The sequence below is a fragment of the Pteropus medius genome, unplaced genomic scaffold, assembly GCF_902729225.1.
Source record: "Pteropus medius unplaced genomic scaffold, Ma_sr-lr_union100, whole genome shotgun sequence".
NCBI lineage: Eukaryota > Metazoa > Chordata > Mammalia > Chiroptera > Pteropodidae > Pteropus > Pteropus medius.
The window spans coordinates 13,127,746-13,138,778 of NW_024345601.1; the positions used below are offsets into that span (position 1 = coordinate 13,127,746).

Consider the following 11,033-nt stretch of genomic DNA (forward strand, 5'->3'; position numbering starts at 1 on the left):
GGTTTTCCTGTCGCCAAAGCTTCTGCACATTTTCTGACACTTTGAGGTCATGAAAGTGTCACACATAGAATGAGTTTTATCAATATTGAGTGATTTATTGATTAATAAGGAGTTAGCAAAGAATTGGGAATAATTTAATTAGCCCACAATTGGAACATAAAGTGAAGTAAATAAGGATATGACCGCAAGATGAAATATTTTACAACTATTTAAAAAGATTTTTTTTCAATGTATTCAGTGGCATAAATGTTTTCTCATAATATAATAAAAAATAACAAATAAGAATATCAAATGGCTATAATATAACCTTAATTATTTTACCTGTGTGTGTGAATAGAGATTACATGGAAATATATAAGAATATTAATAGAAGTTTTTTCTGAACTGTGGGACCAAAAGTTTTTCATCTTTATCCATTTCTCTATTTTCCATATTTTATGTTTATTATTTATAGAATGGGAAAATGAATACTGCAAAGAAAAATAAAAGTGGACACATGACAGTGACCAAAATGTAGACAGTGTTCTCAACCAATTTCATTCCTCACATGCACATGAAATCAGGTTGTCACTATTCTGTTTTTTTATAGCAAAATTATAAATCCTGGATGAGTAAATAATTAAAACTTGTGCATGACTATCAAAGCAAGGACACTCCAGCTCTTATTTCTGCTTAGCACCTGAACCTTGTAGTGCCTACGAGTTTTCTTTCAAAACATTTAATAGAGAATGAGAGGTCACTCCTCCCTGTTAAGTACAGGGTAGGCAGTAGATGCTGGGACAGCCTTCATAATTATACCTGAGGTTGCACTAAGAGTACAATAGTGTAGTTGGAAAATTGTATCTGATGATGATTGCTCAGTACTGAAGGTCAGAAAATAGCTGCCTTACTAAAAAAAAAAAAAAAAAGCCTCTGTGTGGGAGGAGGGTGGTTGGGTGGAGGGACCTGTGGATTAAGCAATGGAGGGCGAGGTAAAGCCCAGATGTAGACTGAGCTGCTGGTGAAGATGGACAGGATTACTGCAGGCCAGAAAGAACAGAATCTGTTCTAGAAACCACACCAGCTCTCTGCCACCGAAAACACAGAGAACCTGCTGGGAGAAGCTGTTTGCTTGCGTACATGTTTGTTGATCATGTGTTTTAATGTGGATGAGACAATTGTCCTTACCAGGCTTCTCCAACCGCCAGCCTCTTGGGTTGTGTCTGGTTCTGTATTAAGTCGCACAGACAGTCCTTAATCCCTGGCATAGTTGTTCTTTCCAAACCTGGCCCTTAAAGTAAGCAACTCCAAATGTAAAAACATTTCTGATATAATTCGTAGAAAGAAAAGCAGAATTATCTTCTCTTCCAACCCTTTTATGAATATTGCATATTCATTTTATGCATATTCACTGTTTTCAGTCTGCCTTCTGAGTGTCAGCCTTGGCTTCCCATCAGATCCCTCATAAAATATGGTCACATACAGCTATCTTGTCTCTTAGCTATGGGAGGCCCAATGCAGCAGGTTTGAAATGGGGCTTGGAGATCTATAATTTTAACAAGTTTATGAAATTATTGTGATGCCCAACCAGGCTTCAGTACTTCTCCTCTAGAATATTAATATAGAAGGCAAATAGAGACCAAAATTAAAATATACAGCTGTCGCATATACCATAGGGACAATGTGGGATAGCATGGGGCATTCTTTTTCCCTATCTGAACCTCAATTTTATCATTTGTAAAATGGTAATATGATTCCCTACCTTGCAGTGTGTAGTTCATGTAAAATACTTAGCACACAATCTCTAGCACAAAGCAGTTACCAAACAAATACAAACACTGCTTTCCCTTTCTTCTGAGATCTCTACGCCTGTCTTAGGGGTGAGGGTATCAAAGACATTTGGAGTTGATGGGTACAATTTTTCTAGCTGAATATTTTTCAGGTTAAAGACATGACCCTTACTTCACATCGTCCTGTAAGAGTTTCTCATTCCTAAAATTATATTTGACACTGAAATTTTAGTCTATGTCACCTTGTGGGTTAATTTCTGAAAGTTTTCAAGGGTAGTGCTTCTATCAGTAATTGGTAATTGGGAGTTTGGATAGAGTAGTTGAGAATCTCTTAGATTTTCCTTCCTATCATTTGCTAGATTTTAAAATTAGACCATCTACCTAGTTTTCTTCCTTAGCTCAGTTTTCTTCACCTATGAAATGGAGAAAACAATAAAGGACTAGATACCACTTTTGCAACATTTCAAGTCCTCTTGGCCCATCTGTGAATGAAGTCAAGCCAATCACACAGACACAGGCTGATAGTGCCTCACCTCTTTCTGGCACAGTGGCCTTCTCATCTTGTATTCTGCGGCTTCCCTACTGACTTGCCATGGCTCTAATGCATGGGCAACTGAAATAACTGTTTGGGGAGAAAATTAAGACCATGAATATGATCTCTGGCCAAGGAAGACACAAGCCATGGATGAATTCATCCCCCTTTTTATCTCATGGAGAAAGTTTTGAAACACAAGTTAGTTTCTCGAGGGGACTACACTTTGATCAGGCAAACTGTAATATTTTGTCTTGGCTACCTTGATAAAGCAATCTCATCTTGGTTCTTTCTCCTTCTCTCCTTAATTTTCTGCGCCCTCACTCTTGTCCCTGGAGTTGTACTCTCAATAAAATTAATGGTCCATTAAATCTCCCAAACTCTACATTCTAGGTAACCTTATGCTAAAACACATAATATTTATAATTTAGAATTGATATGAAGATGAGATGGTTCATAGAAATGTTACAAATCGAATTCAATAAATGTTAAATTGTTATCATCATATGTCCTAATATATATTTCTCAAACTACACATTATTTATCACCTCCACTGCCTCCTCTAATCCTTTTCCTACACCTATTTCTTCTAGCCTCACACTAGTAGCCATTATTCATGTTGTGTTTGTTTGTTTGTTTTCCAAATTTGGAGAACAAATCTGTGCTTAGTGTATTAGTGATAAGTACAACTTTTTGAACAAGGATTAAAATGGTGCTAGTCATCTAAACTACCTGGTTATCCTCTATTAGTCTCTCATTGTTTCTCATATATTTTCTCAAAGAAATATAACTCACTACAACTAAGGGCTACACTTAACTTATTCCCCACAAACCAACTCCCTTAGTCAGAGCTAGAAAATACTTATATTTGGAGAGTTCCACAGTAATAGCCAGAGTTTAGTGGAGATGGTACTATTTGCCTAGATGGCTTAGAGCATCATGAAATGGATGGTGGATGGAGACTTTAGGAGTCATGATCAGCTCACAAGCTTAGGGGTCATAAACTATCATGGAGTAAGGTTTTTCTTAATCCCCCAATCAGTGCGCTGGATTGACAATGTTTTTTTTTTTTTTTTTTTTTTTTCCTGAGAGAAAAGACCATGACAGGTCCAGGAATAATAGTTTGGGGGTTAGTTGACACTCAGACTGACATTGTATCCAAATCACCTAGGAGGAGTCTGGAAGTCTCTATAAAGAAACAAAATGAAACTAATGTGAATCTTTACAGCATCTTCTCAGTAAGAAGCAAAGGATACAAGGACAAAAAGGGAAGATATTTCCCTACTCAAAGTTGATAACTATAGGAATCAACTGAAAGAAGGCCTACCTCACTTAACAGAAAGTGCCTTGTTCACAGCATACTCCCAGTGCCTGGCAGAGTTCTTGGCTCATTAAGTATTCTGTAGGAATTTGTTGACTACTAATATGAGGTGATGAAGCTAGAGGCTCATATAGCCAGTAAACTCAAAAAGTGAACAGGTAGAAATACACATGGGAGATTTTTGTATGAATAAGCTGGAGTCTCTTATCTTCATTAAGTATAAGATTTGAGGCTCATGGATGAGCAGTTTTGTGGAGGCAGACATAATCTATACCTAAGTTTAGCCCATCTAAATTCAAGGTCCCTCTTGTCAGACAAGCGTGTGCACGTGCACGCGCACACACACACACACACACACACGCACATCCATGTATCTTTTCTTTCCAGTTACAAATAGTTTCTTCCCCCAGCTATATCTATCCACCAAGAAACAATGGTTTATTCTTTGGACCATACTTTGCCTTTCTCTCTTATTATCTCTGCTTCAATCATGAATTACTGGGAACCCTCTAGACACATCATTCCCAAAGGATATTTTGTCTCTTTTGTAAGAGCCAGAAAAAACGCTGTTCTTTATTTGACTCACCTCAGGGGACTCATATTTTGAAAGAAGACAAAATTTGTAAGAAATTTGTAAGAAGTCTTCAAATTAAAAACCACCATGGCCAAGAACAATAACGCCACAACCTTTATGAATGTAATGTCTCCATCATCCTGTTCATTCTGTCGATGCTACTCCAGAGCTCTTATAGTGCTTTGTAATTTAGGACCATTTCCTTGGATGTTCTTAGCTGGCAACACAGAACTCATGATCATTTTCAGGATTTGTAGACAATGGTCCTATCTTTTCAACAAATTACTCATATTCAGTTCTTTAGTCAGAGTAAGTAATTTTGTGTCTTTCCCAGCCACAACAGTTAGATAAGAGAATCCAGGTTTCAACGAATATCAAGAACTCTTCTGAAATAGGACAAAATTTATAAGGTGTGTCATGCCTCCTGAAAGGTAGGTAAAGAGGAAAAGTGTATGGGGAAGCCTGGGCTTCCCACTGTGCTGATAATGTGGGGGCTTGGGATTTGACTATATATATATATATATATATATATATATATATATATATATAGCCATTTTTGTTTTATTTTGTTTGTTTGTTTGCTTCTGGGAAGCAGCTGGTATTATATCTGTCATCTTCTTTTCCAGACTACCACTTTCACTCACTATACCCAACATTTATTCAAACATATGAATTGATGGATGAGATTTTTCACATAATAAATGAAAAATCAAAAACTTCACAAGAGATTCCCAAAATATTGTTAACCCCTGGTCTGGTACATGAAATGACCCTGTGACAGGCAAAAACTTTAAGGAGGAAGCAGATACTAAAGCCTTGACAACATATGTGCATCAAATAGCTGAAGAAAGAATTTACATGTAGCAAGGATTGTGGAAAAGAGAAGTCAAGAAAGGACTGGAAAGAACTTGGTGAATTTTGCAATGTTGCCAAGGGCCAGTATGAATTCTAATCATCAAGTTCAAGCTCATAAAAGTGCAGGCATAAAATAGAAACAAAGACAGATAATCCTTCAAGTATATTTCATTTCATTATTTATAGGTTTATTAAGTGCATTGATCATGGAACCCTTGTCTTAGATTTCCAATGAGACTTGAATCAATATATTAAGACTCAACATTAAGGTAAAGAACTGCAAGTTTTATTGAATACTAAATATCTTTTATAGTGGGATGTCTCTGTAAAACTAACTCTCCTGCCCAAATGGTTATTTCAACATTTGTGAGAAAATGAATTAAACCTAAATGAGTTAAGCCTTATTCATGATAAATAGTGGCTTCAAAACAGACTAGCCACCCACTTACTTGACAGCTTGTATTCAAACGAGAGGGTGATAACCTAGGTTATAACAGTCTAAACTTAGATAAGAAGATTGGACATCCAAGCTTTGACAAATAATTAGGTTAGATCTCTGTCTCTGATTTAACTCTGTCCATCACTTACTGCTTCATTCCCGAATATGTCCATTCAACATACCTTGAGTTTTACATCTTTCTTCACTCATGAATTTTTATTTGATTACTAGATACAATTTCTTGGGTCTTAATCATTTATACTGGATTATAGTTATTATTAGACACTGTTAGTTTCCAGTCAACCTAGAGTAGTTGACCATTCTCCATGAATCTAGCTTGGGCCTCTGAAACCCCACCATGGCAGTAATTTCCTTGGTTAGAATTCTACTGAGTTTGCTACTGCTACAAGGAATCATAAAAATAAAGACTGTCTGTAATAAGACTGAGACTGCCTATCTATTATGACTCTATCTATGAACTTACTTTTATGACATTAAGTTGATTCTATGGCGAGGTTGCATATTCAAGGAACGGCAAATATGTGCTCTAGTCCAAATCATTCCAACAAATTTCTCTAATATGGTTACTTTACTACATAGAATCTTGACTATCGAATTACAAGCCTAACTACTTCATAGAGTTTCTTGTTGAAGAAAAACAAATAAAAATTAAAGAGGGGAGGGTCATAACATAAATAATAGTTACTAAAAGGCTATGTAATTTCAAGCATGAGATAAATTTGGTGTCTTATTTATGTTTTTCAATCAGCACCAAATGAGCAGAAAGCAATGCAGAAATCACTCAAGCCTTTTGTAAACATTCATTAAATCTGGTGTATGTGAAAAGAGCTGCTTCAGAGAAGGCAAATTGAGTTGTAGGAAAAGGCAGATAAGTAAATATTCAAAGGCTCAGAGAGCAAAAAAGGAATTAGTGCCCACTCTAGCACAGGTTGCACAGCATGCTCTTCCATGTCAGGTTCTCCTAGAAGAGGCAGAACAGCTGGTAAGGCAGGACAATTTGTTTATGGCCAAATGTACCTGGCCAAGGAGATAGGTAGGAGTAAAGAGATCCAACTATATTCTGCTCTTTCAATTCTTGTGTCTTGGCACAGGGCTGTGTCTTCCCCAAGAAAAGAATGCCTTTCTGCTAGGGTAAGAGTTAACATGACCTGAAACTCTGTAAGCAAGAGCTAATATAACCTGAGTATACTTGAGAACGCTATCCATAGAAATAGACTTGCTTGCATGGTTGGCTCTTAGCTGGAGACTGAGACCCTGGACTTCAGGAGGGTCCTCACCATCCCCTGATAAGAACAGCTTGGTGTGCCTAAACTGTTTATGCCCACAACATGGTCTATACTGAACAACTGTTTATGCCCACAACATGGTCTATACTGAACAATTGCTACCCTGGAATTTTGGTACATGCCAGGCAGAGGGTACCTATGTGAACAGCCTCTAATAAAAACCCTGGGCACTGAGTCTTTTACAAGCATCCCTGGAAGACATTTCTCATGTGTTGTCACCACCTGCTGCTGAGGGAATTAAACACATCCTGTGTGAGTCCACTGGGGGAGGACTCAAGGAACGTCATGTCCAGTTTTCTCTTTACTTTGTCCCATGTGCCTCTCCCTTAGAAAATTTTGTTCTGTATCCTTTTGTTGTAGTAAATTATAGCCAGACTCCTTCCAGAAAATCATAGAAACTAGAAATGGTCTTGGGAACCTCCAACACACATTTCTTTTCATATTGAGAGGCCATGTGTTCACCAACCTGTCTTTCATGGGGCTGTCTTTCATGTCTGCCTAGAAGTACTGCTTTTCTCCAATTCACAAAAAGCCATCATAAAGACAATTGAGTCTCTGTTGGGAGAAGAGGATAAAGAAAATACATATGCTTCCTGCTCCCACCCACGTCCTTTGGATAATATAGAGAATCACTGGCCACTCCTCCCCATTTCCTCACTGAGGTCAGAGTGAACACTGCCCAGTCAGTATTAACTCTGCAGTTACGGAGGTGGGTCTTAGGAATGGAAGAAGAAAGGGATCAATATTTATGAATATCCTCCTAAGTCCTAGGCACTACATTTGGGGTTTTGCACATATCTTAATACATTATTATAACAGAGAGGCAGTAGTAATCATGTTTTATGATTTAAGAACCTGGGATTCAGGGAAGTTAAGTAATTTTCCCAAGATCACGCAGTAAGTGGTGAAGCATGACTTGAACCTGAGTGTGATTCCAAATTGTCTGCCCTCATTTTCACGTCTTCAACCTAAATGTTTTCTTCATTTGAAAACTGCAGCTATTTCACTGCGTTTTTATTAAAATAAAGTGAAATATTTATGTTAAGTATATAGTATAAGATCTGGTATGTAGTAAACTTGAAACAAATGGGAATCATTTTTATTATTACTGTGACTATGATTACACTTGGAGAAGAGACTTATTGAGCACAGGACTTTTATGCTGCTCTGGGAATGGCAAGGCAGACAATGGAGACTATCTAATGAACACTATTCTGATACTTTTTTTTCATATTTACAATGTAGGACACTAATAACAATGCATCTCATTAAATATGTATAAGATTAACATTGAAAGTTTTATTTGAATCAACTCCAAACTCATATCTGTGCAATTCTCAATTTCTTATACTGTTTCTCAAGTATATCACAAGTTCATCCCAAACTTAAAAGAAAACAAAAAAATAAAAACTACCTAAAGCACTGTCTTGGAATGGCCAAGTTGGTTCCTGGGCACATGCTGACTTATGAAATAACTTTACAAATTATTCTCTCATGCACCATTCTGTATTAATAAAATATAATAATATACTTCCCAACATGTGTATGAGAGTGCACATTTTCCTTCTGTTGTTAACATTTCGAAACACAGCCCAAGTACTGATTTTGTTCAGATCAGTGTAGTGAACACACAGTGTAAGATAACACAAAGTTTAGTTCACAAAAAGCTATTGAGAGCTTACTTCGTGCCGAATAGCACTTAACACAGCATTTGTCTGGCACACAGTAAGACAATAAATGAAGCTAAGATGATGGTGGTGGTGATTAGAGAATGAATAAAGTGTGTTCTGGCATTGGACAAGAGTTTAGTTTCTGAGGTCAATCCATCATTATTTCACATTTCATAACCCCTATACTCAACATACACACACACTCAATAAACATGCTTACATATACACTCACACACACATACCAAACACACACACACAGTATTATGTACCAGTATAGGACTGAATCCTCTGTACCTCTAGCTTCCTAGAAAAACCTTGATTTCATGAATTTACATAAGGTGAGCTGAGACTATATCACTTTTTTTTTTTTTGAAAATTAAACTTCTCATGGCTCCACTTATATTAACTACTACCAACACATACAGTGTGTATTCTCCCATTAAAATATGTTCAATATTTTGTACAATTACTTTTAAGCCCCATATTAATAAACTCAGCCTAAACAATAGAAGAAAATATCCTTAAAAATAGATATAGCCCATTCTGTTTCCATGAGCATATATTATTGCTATTGATTTTCTAGTCATCTGCTTTTGAAGCCAGTTTGAAAATGATTTTTAAGTGCTCAATCTCATTTATTAAACCTTGAAAGTTGATTGCCTTAATTTCTCCCAATCAACAAGATAACTCTTAATTTTAAGGTCTGGATTAGTGTCACTCCCAACTATGAAGTAATGATGCTATTTATTTATATTAGAATCAACACAAGTTCAGAACTTAAAGCCCTCATCAATTTTCCAAATAAAACTGCAGCTGTAATGTGGAACAGGTGAAATGAAATCTGTATTTCTCAGATGTAATGTAGCCAAGAGCTTAACCCAGGCTTCGTGAAGTTAAAAAACAATAAAGCCAAAGTTATTTCAGCCCTGTAGCATACTTATTTAAAGAGATGAATGTTATTGGCTGTTTTTCAATATACTGCTTATACTATCCTGAAAACTTGAAATAAAATCCTATAGTGTTGTATGTGCAAAATACCATATGGTGAGACCCACCCTCCTCTCCAATCTCTTTAAAACAAAAGAATAAAAACAATTGTAAAGCTATACTAGAGTACTATGATATCTACAGAACCCTATCTCCATCTTCATTCCTACAGAAAAAAAAAAGAGAGAGAGATTGAGAGATTATAGAATATCAAGTATAAGAACTAGAAACATCTGTTGAGAGCTTTGGTCTAGGTATCAGGAACCAGAGGAGTTGGTGGCACTTACATAATCATCAAATTAACAGCATGAAAGGTTATAATAACGAGTCTCTAAATCCCATGAAGGTAGGAACCATGTCCTACCTATTATATTCCCACCTATTATAATGTCTTTTAGAGTGCCAAATGCATATCAAATATCCTGTGAATACTGAATGAATTAATAAATAAGTCCTATATAAATACAGCTAGATTCCTTCATGGTGATTAATTGCTCTGAAAAAGTTTCCAAAAGACTCTATAAGGAAAATATGAGTTCTTTGCTACATCACAGAATCTTCGGATGTGGAAAGCTAAAAGAGGAAGAGAATGGAGCAGAGCATTTTACCTTCTTTGCTTCGGTGTCTCTCTTTGGCATGAACTCTTTTAAAGTGTGTTAAAAAATAAATTGAAATAAATTAATGATGCTGAGGATATTAAATTTCCTTATGACTGTCAAGTCAAATCAAGATAATATTTATGTCATAACTTCTGTGACAATAAAATTCCTTTGTTTCTTTTATAACCGAGAGAACAAATAGCCAATGGATACATGTCCAGAGAAATCACAGATATTGGAATTAGCAGGGAATGACTTTAAAACAGCTATTATAAATATGTTCAAGGATTTTTAAAAAGACATATATAAAATAAATTAGAAGATAGGGGTTCTCAGAAAATTAATAGAATTCGTAAAAATAAATCAAATAGAAATTATAGAACTAAAAATATATAACATCTGAAGTGTAAAGTTATCTTTTATTTATTTATTTATTTTACACCTACAGCGCCTGATCTTTGTAGGTGGTCTCCCATCCAAGTACTAACCAGGCCAGACCCTGCTTAACTTCCGAGATCAGATGGGATCTGGCTTGTTCAGGGTGGTATGGCTGTGGACTTGAAATGTAAAATTATCTTATGAGTTAACAAAAGACTGGACGCTGGAGAGGAAACTATCAGCAAACTTCAAGACAGAGAATAGAAATTATAAAATTGATGTTCAGAGAGGGAAAAGTTTTAAAAAATTAACAGGACCTAAATGACCAATGAGACAACATTTGCATCGTCTAATAGATGTGTAATTGAAATCCTAGAAGGAAGAGAGATTGGCTTAAAATTTTTCTAAATTTGATTTAAAAAATATAAACCCCTAGAGGCAACACAATAAATTCCCAAGCAGAATAAACATAAAGCAAACCATACCTAGATATATCTTAGATTCCTGAAAACCAAGATAAAAAGAAAAATTTTAAAGCGATTCAATGGAAAAGTCTTTTCAACTATTGCACTAAAGCACGTAATAACCATATAGAAAAAATT

At 35.9% G+C, this 11,033-nt stretch overlaps 2 pseudogenes; both read right to left on the reverse strand.

Moving 5' to 3' along the window:
• The window catches only part of LOC120611974 (nucleophosmin-like), a 64,993-nt pseudogene extending 63,746 nt beyond the window's left edge, over window positions 1-1,247 (reverse strand).
• Window positions 1,248-10,492: 9,245 nt separating this feature from the next.
• Window positions 10,493-10,611, reverse strand: LOC120612017 (uncharacterized; annotated as a pseudogene).
• Between the last annotated feature and the right edge of the window lie 422 nt (window positions 10,612-11,033).